This window comes from Populus alba, chromosome 5 (assembly GCF_005239225.2).
Source record: "Populus alba chromosome 5, ASM523922v2, whole genome shotgun sequence".
Lineage (NCBI taxonomy): Eukaryota > Viridiplantae > Streptophyta > Magnoliopsida > Malpighiales > Salicaceae > Populus > Populus alba.
The window spans coordinates 10,932,204-10,942,951 of NC_133288.1; the positions used below are offsets into that span (position 1 = coordinate 10,932,204).

At 29.6% G+C, this 10,748-nt stretch overlaps 1 pseudogene; it reads left to right on the forward strand.

The window, feature by feature from the left end:
- The first annotated feature begins 9,455 nt into the window (after positions 1-9,455).
- LOC118048281 (dof zinc finger protein DOF3.4-like) lies at positions 9,456-10,748 on the forward strand (annotated as a pseudogene).

Consider the following 10,748-nt stretch of genomic DNA (forward strand, 5'->3'; position numbering starts at 1 on the left):
TAACCAAGGTTGGCTCGAAGCCTTTTAAGAAAACAAAATTAGTGGTTGATATAAAAAACACACAAAAGCCAATCTTGTTTTAAAACAATCATTGTCGAATGATGAAAACAAAAAAAAATACAAAAAGAAAAATGTCGACCACCCCGTTTTAATTTCCAAATTCAATGACTCAAGTCATTAGTTTGAAACACCATACATGAAAGACAACGCAAAAGCCCAAATACCTTGCAAATTAAACATTGAATGATGAAATCAAGAAAAATAATCAATTACATAAAAGGATCTAATATTAAAAAAACAAAAAACAATTAAAAGAATGATGATGAAAATAGAAATAAAAAAAATTAAAAGGCAACCCTAAATTTCTTGATTGGATGGTTAAATTGAAAAGAAAATTAATTTTAAAACAAAAAGGAACAAAAGCAAAGAACAAAGATCAAAAGAATCCCAAGATCAAATTGAAAAAAAAAAAATTACAACCATAAAAAATTGAAGAATGAAGTGGAAGAACAAAGTGAAAACCAACAACAATTTACAAAATATCCAAGGAAAAAAAATTAAAAACAAAAAAATAAGGACTGAATTGAAAAAAAAACAAAGAGATCAATGATAAATTGGAATTGAATGACTAAATCGAAAACAAATAAAACTTTTTATTAAAAGTTCAAAAGATAAAATTTAGAAACTCAAAAGAATTAGGAATTAAATTGAAATATCAAAATAAAAAGGACTGAAGCTGTATTTTTTTAAGAAGGAGAGAAAAAGAAAAAATAGGCTCGTCGGCAACAACACTGTCGCGCCACCGACCCACCCAACTCTAAGAGAATAAAGGTGCAGGCATCTCCCACACTCTAGCAAGCAAACGAACACCCCCCCCTCACTCATCAATTTTTTAATTTTTAATATTAAACTAATTGACCTAAAAGGACCCCCGATGGTTGTGCGAATAAACAAAAAAAAAAAAAACAATGTGAAAAGATCAAAGGCCTTTGGGCGCATGTTTTTATTTTTATTTGCAAAGCTAAAGATGTTTTCACTATATTTAAAAAGTGAAAGACTTAAATACCCTTAGGTGATAATTTAATTTTTTTTATTATGAAGGGTACGTATTTAATTCATTTTTCTCTTTCTAAAAAACCTAAAAAAAAATTCACATATACCCGAGGTCAATTTCATTAATGACCAATAGGTCATGCAAAAAAGACTGAACTAACCCCCTACTTATAGTCTTCTTAATTGTTTCTTAGAAGGGCACAATAATCATTATACTTGAGCAATGAATAATAAATTTAGGCTCTGTTTGTTTATTGGAAAGTAGGTTTACATGGAAAATAGATTCCTGAGAAGTGAATTAATTTTTTTATGTTTACTTAGTGTCATTGAAAAATGAGTTGGAAAATATTTTTCAGTATTTGGCTATATCATAAAAAAATGAATGTGAGAATAATTTATTAATGTTTTTATTTTTTTTCAAGTTTATTAAAAGAATGAGGACCGAAGTTTACAGAAAAATGTTAAAGAAGGATAAAATTGAAAAAAGAATTCTAATTTCATAAATGATTTCAAATAAAATAAAATAACAATCAAATGATAAAGACTATATATCTGAGAGATAAAAAAGTTGTAAGATGATGAAATCTTTTTTAAAAAAATTATAATTTCATAAATTATTTCAAAATAAAATAAAATAGCAATATAAAATAATAGAGGACCAAACTTGATAAATAAAAAATTTCAATTAATAAAAGATAAGAGAAAAAGCAAATAATAATTCAAAAGAATAAGGATCAAAGTTGACATTAAAATTAAATAAGATCAAATTCCTAATGAATAAAATTGAAAAAACAATAATTCAAAATAAAATATATAGCAATCAAAAGATTAAGGACTAAGTATAATATAATCAACAAATAATGAGTCATTTATGATTTTTTTTACAACTTTTAAAAAGTGTTTTCCGTCCAAAATAAAAATGAAAATATTTTTCTTGAACCATCAAGCTAAATTTTTCTTTTACTAAAAAAGTATTTTTCATTAACCAACTTTTTAATTATAAACAACATAAAGAAAAATTGGAAAGTAATTTACAAAAAACCACATTCCATAAAAACAAACAGGGTTTTAAAGTGTGTGAATTGTTTTCTTACGGGTTTTAGAGTTTTTTTTTGTTAATTGGTGAGGTAGAGCCTCTGTTTCCTTTTTAAAGAAGTAGCTATAAAAGTAAAAAACTTTTTGGGTTTTTAGCACTTTTTTAAAATGGATAAAATAACAAAGTACATAAAATATTCAAGAAAATAGGATAGTTAAGAGAATTGTAGATGACATCTGTGACTCGCGAGTTGCAAGTGTCATATGCGACTATCTTAAATTCTAAAATAAGTTAGCACAATTTAAAATAAAGAGAGAGGAGAGACAAAGAAAAAAAAGAAAGAGACCCCGAGGACACACCGAAACTCGAATGATGACACCACCAGTACTGTTAGAAAGAATCGATAAGAAGAATTTAATGACACTAAGGTGTCAATACGAGCCATCAAAATGTGTTGAGCCTCATTTACCCTCAGACCACTTATGTGGCATCCTCTAGTCACCATTGGTGACCTTTCTTATTATCGTTGGATTCTTTTCATCGAGATCTTTTTAACAGTATTGATGGTGTCATTATTAGAGCTTTAGTGTACCTCTATAGCCTATTTTTTGTTTCTTTGTCTTTTTTATCTCATCTATCCTTGTAATTTGTGAAGAGAGAGGAGAGAGAAAGCTAAAAACTAAAAAAAAAAAAATCATGGAGGCACACCGAAGCTCTAATAATGACATTACTGGTACTGTTGGAAAAATTTTGATAAGAAAAATCCAACAACATCATAGAAGATCACTATAATGACATTATCGGTGACTTTCTTGGTGTCGTTAGATTCATTTCATCAATATTTTTCCAACAAATTGATGGCGTCATTATCCGAGTTTCAATGTGTCCTTGAGATCTTTTTTTTTTTTTTGTTATTGTTTTCTCTCTCTCTTCTCTTAGCTTTTATTATTATTATTATTATTATTATTATTATTTATTTTGGAGAGAGCTCTACATGTCATCAATGACTCTTTAAAACTATGTATTTTCTACATAAAAAAAAGTGTACTGTGTTTTTTTTTTCAAGAAGTGTTTACAGTACAAAAATATTTCTATATATGTTTTTGTTGGAAATTTAAGTGGATCCTCGATGTGGGTAATTTGTTTTATTGTTTATGGTGGTCTTCCTTTGATACTCGTAGTCAAATTTGTAACAATGCCTCTACTAACTCTTTTGTTCTACGTAGGGACCCAAAAAAACTGTTCTTTGTTTTATTATGAAATAAGTTTTCCACAACAATAGTCTCACTTTGTAAACGATTGAGATAACGTTTTGAATTCTCAAACCCTAAATTTAATGGATAGGCTCGGGGAAAAACACACTCTACCATCTTGACAATGACTAGAAAAACAAGGAAAGAAAACTGCGAATTGCCCAAAGCCGCCTCAGTCATCGAGATGTTTTGTCAGTGTCCATCCTATTCAATAAATGAAAAGATTTTCTTTTTTCAGGTGAAATAAATAGATGATGGCATCAATGTATGGATCGATCGAATACAAGTGTTTTCCTTTTCTTTTTTCTTTTTTGGTGAGAATAATGAGTTGCATTTTACCACAGAAAATACAAGGTACAAGACGTAAGGTAGCCAGCAAGAGAATTACTGCAACATATTCACTTTACAGAAGCAAAAAGAATCTTTTCATATTAAGATCCTAGCTTTCCCATGACATGCAAGTGTTCGAAGATAAACACTACGATGCTCCTGATAAGAGTTTCTTGCCTTCTGCGTCTCACTCCTGACATTAGTGGATTTAGCAAGAACATGACAGGATTTAAATCTTCAAATTCCAACCCAACGAACTGCATGTTGGATATATATACTATATACAAGAATTCTTCTCTATTGATACCACAGGCACAAACAATGCTCTATATCTAATCTTATCTTAATTGTAAGGTTTAATGTTTGTTTTTTTAGAAATTATCAGTTTGAATTTTATGAATTTTAGGGCGATTGAAAGTAACATAATCATTAATTTCAAAATACATAAAATTAATCAAGATACACGTAAACCACCCAAAAACTCAATAATTAAAAAATAAATGCTCTACCTATATATCCCATTCAATCTTTGACTGAAACATATAGCTCAGAGTGACTTTGGGTACCAACCACCAACCAGATTCATTTGAATTCATGGCACCCCATGACAGATTGAAATGAAAGGGTGATGATACATTGAAAGGATAATGTGTGTCCAAAGAAGGAAACAGTGCTGTTTGGTAATGCGAACAGTGAAGCGTAAAATCCGGCAAGAGATTGGTGGTTGTAGGAGAATAGTCAGAGAGGAGAGGAGAGTAGCTATTTGCTGGAAGCTAGGCATGGCTAGCTAGATAGTGGTACGGAGGAGGAAGGGAATCTGATGCCGACGTGACGCGTCCGAAATCAGAGGGAAGACCCAATTATTGTATCCCACGCTGCCCGACACCATGATTCTGTCGGCTCTGTCCCACCACCACCTCCCTTCCTTCTACTTCTATCTTATCAAAAGCTCCTCCCAGTCTCTCAAAATCCCTGTCCTCTGTTCTCACGCTTAGACTTGGCTTCTTGATTTTTATTATTTTTTATTTTGGCTCTCTCTAGCCTGTCCATTAGCCATATTATATTTTTTTATCCAACAATTTTACTAACTATATAGTTTAGACCTTAGAGTGGGATTATGTTTAGGATCATGTGCAGCCTACCACGAATTCTATGCATTTGGGTGGCAACTAGGGATAGTAAAATATGTAGCATGAACTTGTAGTTTTATATTATATTGATGGATTTGGGTATCTTTGCTTTAGAATTGTGTTGTCACATTCTAGTTATGACTATGGAAGAAAGAAGTCGGCATATATTTTACTATTTTTTTTAATCTCACTGAGATATTATTGTTAAAATCTACTTTAAATAATTGCGTTTGCTATATAATATTTACGCAAGCAATGCTGGGATTTTCTTGCATGGTGAAGAAAAATATTGTGAGTTGCCATCTATAAGCCTTGATTTATTATTTAGTAGAGAGTAATATAAAATTACATCTTAAAATTTTATCTAATAACTTAAATTTTTAGGTCGAGACAATTATTCGACATGACATTAAAATTATGTTGACCAAAACAGTTATGATTTCAAATCTACTATCCTTGTTCTCTTTTCTAATTAAAAATAATTAATAACACAAGTTAGTATAATCTTGTACAAATTTTAAATTCAAAAAACTTTTACTTGACAAAATGTAATAAAAATTATATTTTATAAGACCTTCCATAACAACTTAATTTTTTTGATCGAGACAGTTCTTTGATGTTAAATCTTTAATTGGAAAAGAAATTAACTTTTAGATGAAATAATTTGTGATTTAGCTAGGTATACCTATGTATTACCTATAATTGCATTAATTAAGGTATAATTAGAACAATCTAAAAGAGAAAAAAGAAAAGTTGTGTTCTCTTATAATGGCTGTATTATTTGAATTTGGAAGGTAGCTACTTGTTTGGATCTAGCTAATTCTTTTATCAGTACTATCTCTATCAAGCTGTAGTATTCTATCGGCTTGTTGACAAGGTGTATTTTCTTTTTTGTTTTTTTGTTCTCATTTTCCAATCCCATGTTTTTCGAGTTTCATAGTAGATCAACAAAGAATTAAAGTGGTGGTCCTGTTGGATTAATAATGCTAAAGTTTCTACCTAACTTATCACATCTCTTCCCCACCACCAAAGAAACAATGTCATTAAAAATTAAAAAAAAAAAAAAATGATGATGTTGTACATCTTTGTATTATTATTTCGTGTCTTTGAAAAATCTTTGTATTTTTTTATTATATATTTATATTATCTCTATGCGTTGCATGATTATCATGTTTAGGTTATTTCATAAGTTATTATAAGTAATATGGTTAAATAATGATACATTTCAACTGCTCATAATATATAATATTTAATATTTTCATTCATTGATGTATATTTTGATCCTAAGTTTTTTTTAGATTTTTTATTTTAATCCCTGTATTTTATTTTTTATAAATAAGTCATTAATAATATTTTCTCAATGAAGCCCTTATATATCATCTTAAACTTGATCAAAATATTTACAATAGATATGTGATGTTATTGAAAACAAAAAAATTTTATTTTTATTTTTGTGAGCATATCTGTTTAAAATCACTTAATTAGTTTCATCAATCAATTTTAATAATATAATTTTTTTATTAATAATAATATATTTATGATGATATGAGAAAAAAATCAAAGTTAAATAAATAAATAAAAAATCTTCAATGACGTAACAATAGTCATTTATTTTTTTAATAAAAATTATTATTTTTCTATAATATCTTATAACTATTATTATGAGAATATATTTCTTCTATGAATAATTGTACTATAATATCAATGAGCTTGTTTTTTTCTAGACTTAATTTTTTATTAAAAAGAAATTATTATTGTTAGTTCATTGAAATGTTTTTACTCTGGCTTTGATTTTTCCCCCTCATATCATCATAATATTTGTTTTTTCTATAATTTAAATGGGTTGATGGACAAGATAAGGATTAAATCTTAAATAGATGTGACCATTGAAAAAATAAAAGTTATATATCCTCATAATATTCTTATGTTATTATATAAAATTCTTTTTATAGGAAATTAGATTATTATTTGAAATGTTTTTTTTTCATATCATCATAAATATAGACATCCTTTTTTTCTCAATAGGTTTTTTCCAATAAGAATTAAGTGGATTTAAAAAGACATCCTTATTAAAAAAATAAAAAAACTTTTATTTCCAACGATATTATATATTTATTTTTACCATTGTGATCAAGACATGTAGGGATTTTACTGAAAAATCATCTTGGGACTACATTGCTTCTATTGCAAAATACGAGGTAAAAAAATTCAATCAATGACTTATTTGTAATAAAATTAAAATATATGGACAAAAATATACATCAGTGAAATATTACATGTTATGAGCAACTAACAGATGTTATTATTTAATAATATTAGTGACAGTAATTAATGAAAGTAACTAATGATGAAAATTATATAGTATTGTTAATCCATCCCTTTTTTTATATATAGCATACTCTTACTTTCTTTATGATAATGTCATTTAAAAAAAAACAAGGAAAATATTATTGATAAATTTATTCATAATCGTTAATGTAATTTTACTACACGATTTCCATTTGCAAGACATGATTAATGTGTAAAATCAATATCCTCATTCCTCTAGGCCCTCTTTGAGAGTAAATTACTAATCTTAAGACTGAATTGCATGACACAGTAATTTCAAAGTAATATTTATTTGAATTTTGTAGTTGTGGAAAAATGAATAAAAGATTTTTTTTTTCATAATTCAGTTACAAGAATAAAATAAAATAAAATAAATTTGACATAAATAATACAATATAACCTTGATAAACTAATAACATTGATTAAATAATATTTTTTGACGGATCCCGACTCAAGACCAATGTTGTAAATTAATAATTTGCTGAATTTATAAGATAATAAAAAAAAATACATAGGTATCACTTAATGTATAAATTAATAATCTTATTATACTCACACACACAACTCAATAAGATGATCTTTTGATGTAGGAGTTACTATTCAAGATTTGCTATATTTTCCTAATTAATTTAAGTTTTTTTTTTATATAACTCTTTTATTATTTTCTAGCTTTGTTTATGACTCTCATTGCTTTTCTTTTATTTTCAAGTTTTTTAATTTGTTTAGGTTAGTTTTGAGTTTATTTAAGGAGATGTAAATCTCTTAGAAAGGTAGATTACTTGAAGAGAAAATGCTAAGTAATAAAATTTTTAATTAAGGTTTTTATATGATCCTTATTCAATATAATTTTGTGTTCATATGCTTATTATCTTTCTTGTGTTACTTCCGTATGTCATCTTTGTAAAATATGACTCCAATGTTACTTGATTTCTCTTGAAATTGATCTCTCTAGACCTCATCTTTAACTTTTTTTAGTGACATAAGAAGTTCTAGTGTTGTGTTATTGATTGCCATAAAAAAATATACAATGTAATTGTTTCTTGGAGTGCATATTTGCACGAGATAGGCTCCAATATTGAAATATCATCTTCAATTTCATATTTTATGTTATTTTCACTGATGTTCTCAATAATTTACAAGATTCATTGTATCTAAAATATTTTATCTTTCTTTGATTTGAGATCCTAATTTTATAATCTTCTAAAATATTTTGATAAAATCAATGATCATAATGCATCTTAAAAATTCGTATGATCTCCATATCCTTTAAAGTATTTTATTACGAGAGAATGACCTGGTTGTAGCCTATAAAACAATAATGTTTTATTCTTATTGAAAACATCTTTAATGAGAAAATGATCTAATTTCTCTAGTATGAACTTTAAATTGCTCTTCACAAGCTTTATATCTACTTATCTTATTCTTTGAAATGATAATAGTCTTGTTATCCTATCTTGATTTGAAGTGCTTGATCTAACTACAAGAAAAATATAATTCTAGTGTATGTACAGGGTGCATCATTTTAAGAAATCCCCTTTTCCTTTTTCATGATTAGTTCTTCGGTTATATTCGCATGTTCTTTGTATTGAACAAACCACTAATCAAAAACTTTCTCTACCTTAAGGATTTTTGTGGTTTTGTGTCTCTTGACACCATCTTTTTCAATATTGGTCATTGATATTGTTGTTTGGCTTACTTGCAAGTAAAATTTTTTGACACCCGTGATTACTATTGCTTTTGGTTGCAAGTTGAATTTTTTATATTGCACTCACACAAAGTTTTATGCATTTTATTCTTTATTGTTGATTTTTTTTCCACCTTTGAAATGAGAATTCATTGTGTTTTGTTTTACCATTTGTGATATTGTATATTTTTATTTTATAGATGTGTTTGCTTTACCTAATATTCATGAAATATATTAATTCAGCATACAATACAATTCATAATTTTCAAATACAATTAGGTGAAAAAAAAAGTTCAATATATGAAAATAAAATAAAGAATACCTTTATAAGTTAATTTTTTATTAATTAATACATAAATTAATAAATTATTAATTAAATAATATCTCAATTAATTAATAAATTTTCATGGTGTCAATAATATTATACTATAAAGATTTAACTACAATTACAAAAGCTAATGACATAAAACAACATTATTACATGGACTCCAAGTCAAATTCACCTCATAAACCAAGAAAAGAATAGGCAGACGCTAATCTGAATTGTGTAGTTAAAGACTATTACAAAGCAGCAGCAGCAGCATGTTGTTTCGAACCCACTAGCCGACCCCACCCCCTTAAGAAATCACCCGTTTCTGGAGCCGTCTGAATATGTCGTGTCTCTGCCTGCCTACTCCCGTATAACAGAACACTGTAAAAGTCGCTCTCGCTCTCTCTCCCTCTCTCTTCCCTGCCTCCTCCTATATCCCTCAGAATTCTCAGATTCTCCCCCCCTCGCCACCCCGCTCTCTCTCCCCATAAATTCCCTCTATCACCACCCCCTCTGTCTTCCACATTTCAATACCTGATCACAAACTCTGTTTCTATCTTCAAACACAGGAAAACATCACCAAACTTATAGTATTCAACACTTTCTTTGCCACCAAAAGCCAAAAATGCCAACAGAGTTATCAAGCAGTGAAAAAACTAGGAGACCACCGCTATCGACAACACCAACATCAAATAAGCCTGGAGGGGCACCACCTCAAGAGCAAGAGCACTTGCCATGTCCACGTTGTGACTCAACAAACACTAAGTTTTGTTACTACAACAACTACAATTTCTCTCAGCCTCGTCACTTCTGTAAGTCTTGCCGCCGTTACTGGACTCACGGTGGCACTCTCCGAGACATCCCTGTTGGTGGTGGCACTCGGAAAAATGCTAAAAGGTCACGTACTTCAGCTGCCTCCTTTGCGGGTCCTATTATCGACAACAACATTGATAACTTACCGTTGCCTGCTACCCCAGTGCTGGTTCCCCTCACAGCCAGTCAGGGTTTTTCGGTACATTTTGGTGGTGGCGGTGATGGGAAGGGCAACGGTGGTTGTGGTAGTGGTGCTCTGGGTGGGAGTTTTACTTCTTTGTTGAATACTCCAGGCCCAGCTGGGATCTTGGCTCTCGGAAGATTTGGACATGGACTTGGGCACGGGCTTGAAGATGTGGGGTGTGGGCTTGGAAGAGGGCTCTGGTCTTTTCCCGTTATAGGAGATGGCGGTGCTGGTGTAGGTGGTCATGGCGGGGTTCCTGTCACAGCTGGATTGGACAACACATGGCAGTTTGGGAGTGCTGGGGAAAATAGTTTTTGTTTGGCGGGGATTGCTTTTCTTGGCCTGAGCTTGCAATTTCAACTCCTGCAAATGGTTTTAAATGATGGAGTAGTATGTTGTTTTGCTGTATCCTGTTTTTGTCTTCTGGATTTTGGTTCTAATTATGGATTGGGAGGGTCAAATTACTATGTAGTAAGTGTTGAGATAGTAAATTACGCTTGATATTTAGAAACAAAATTACTATGTAGTATTTAAGTGCTGTGATATCATTACATGGCCTTCTTAATTAAGTTGTTTGAGGACACTGATTTACCACTGCCAAGATTAATGATCGTTTATAATCTTCAA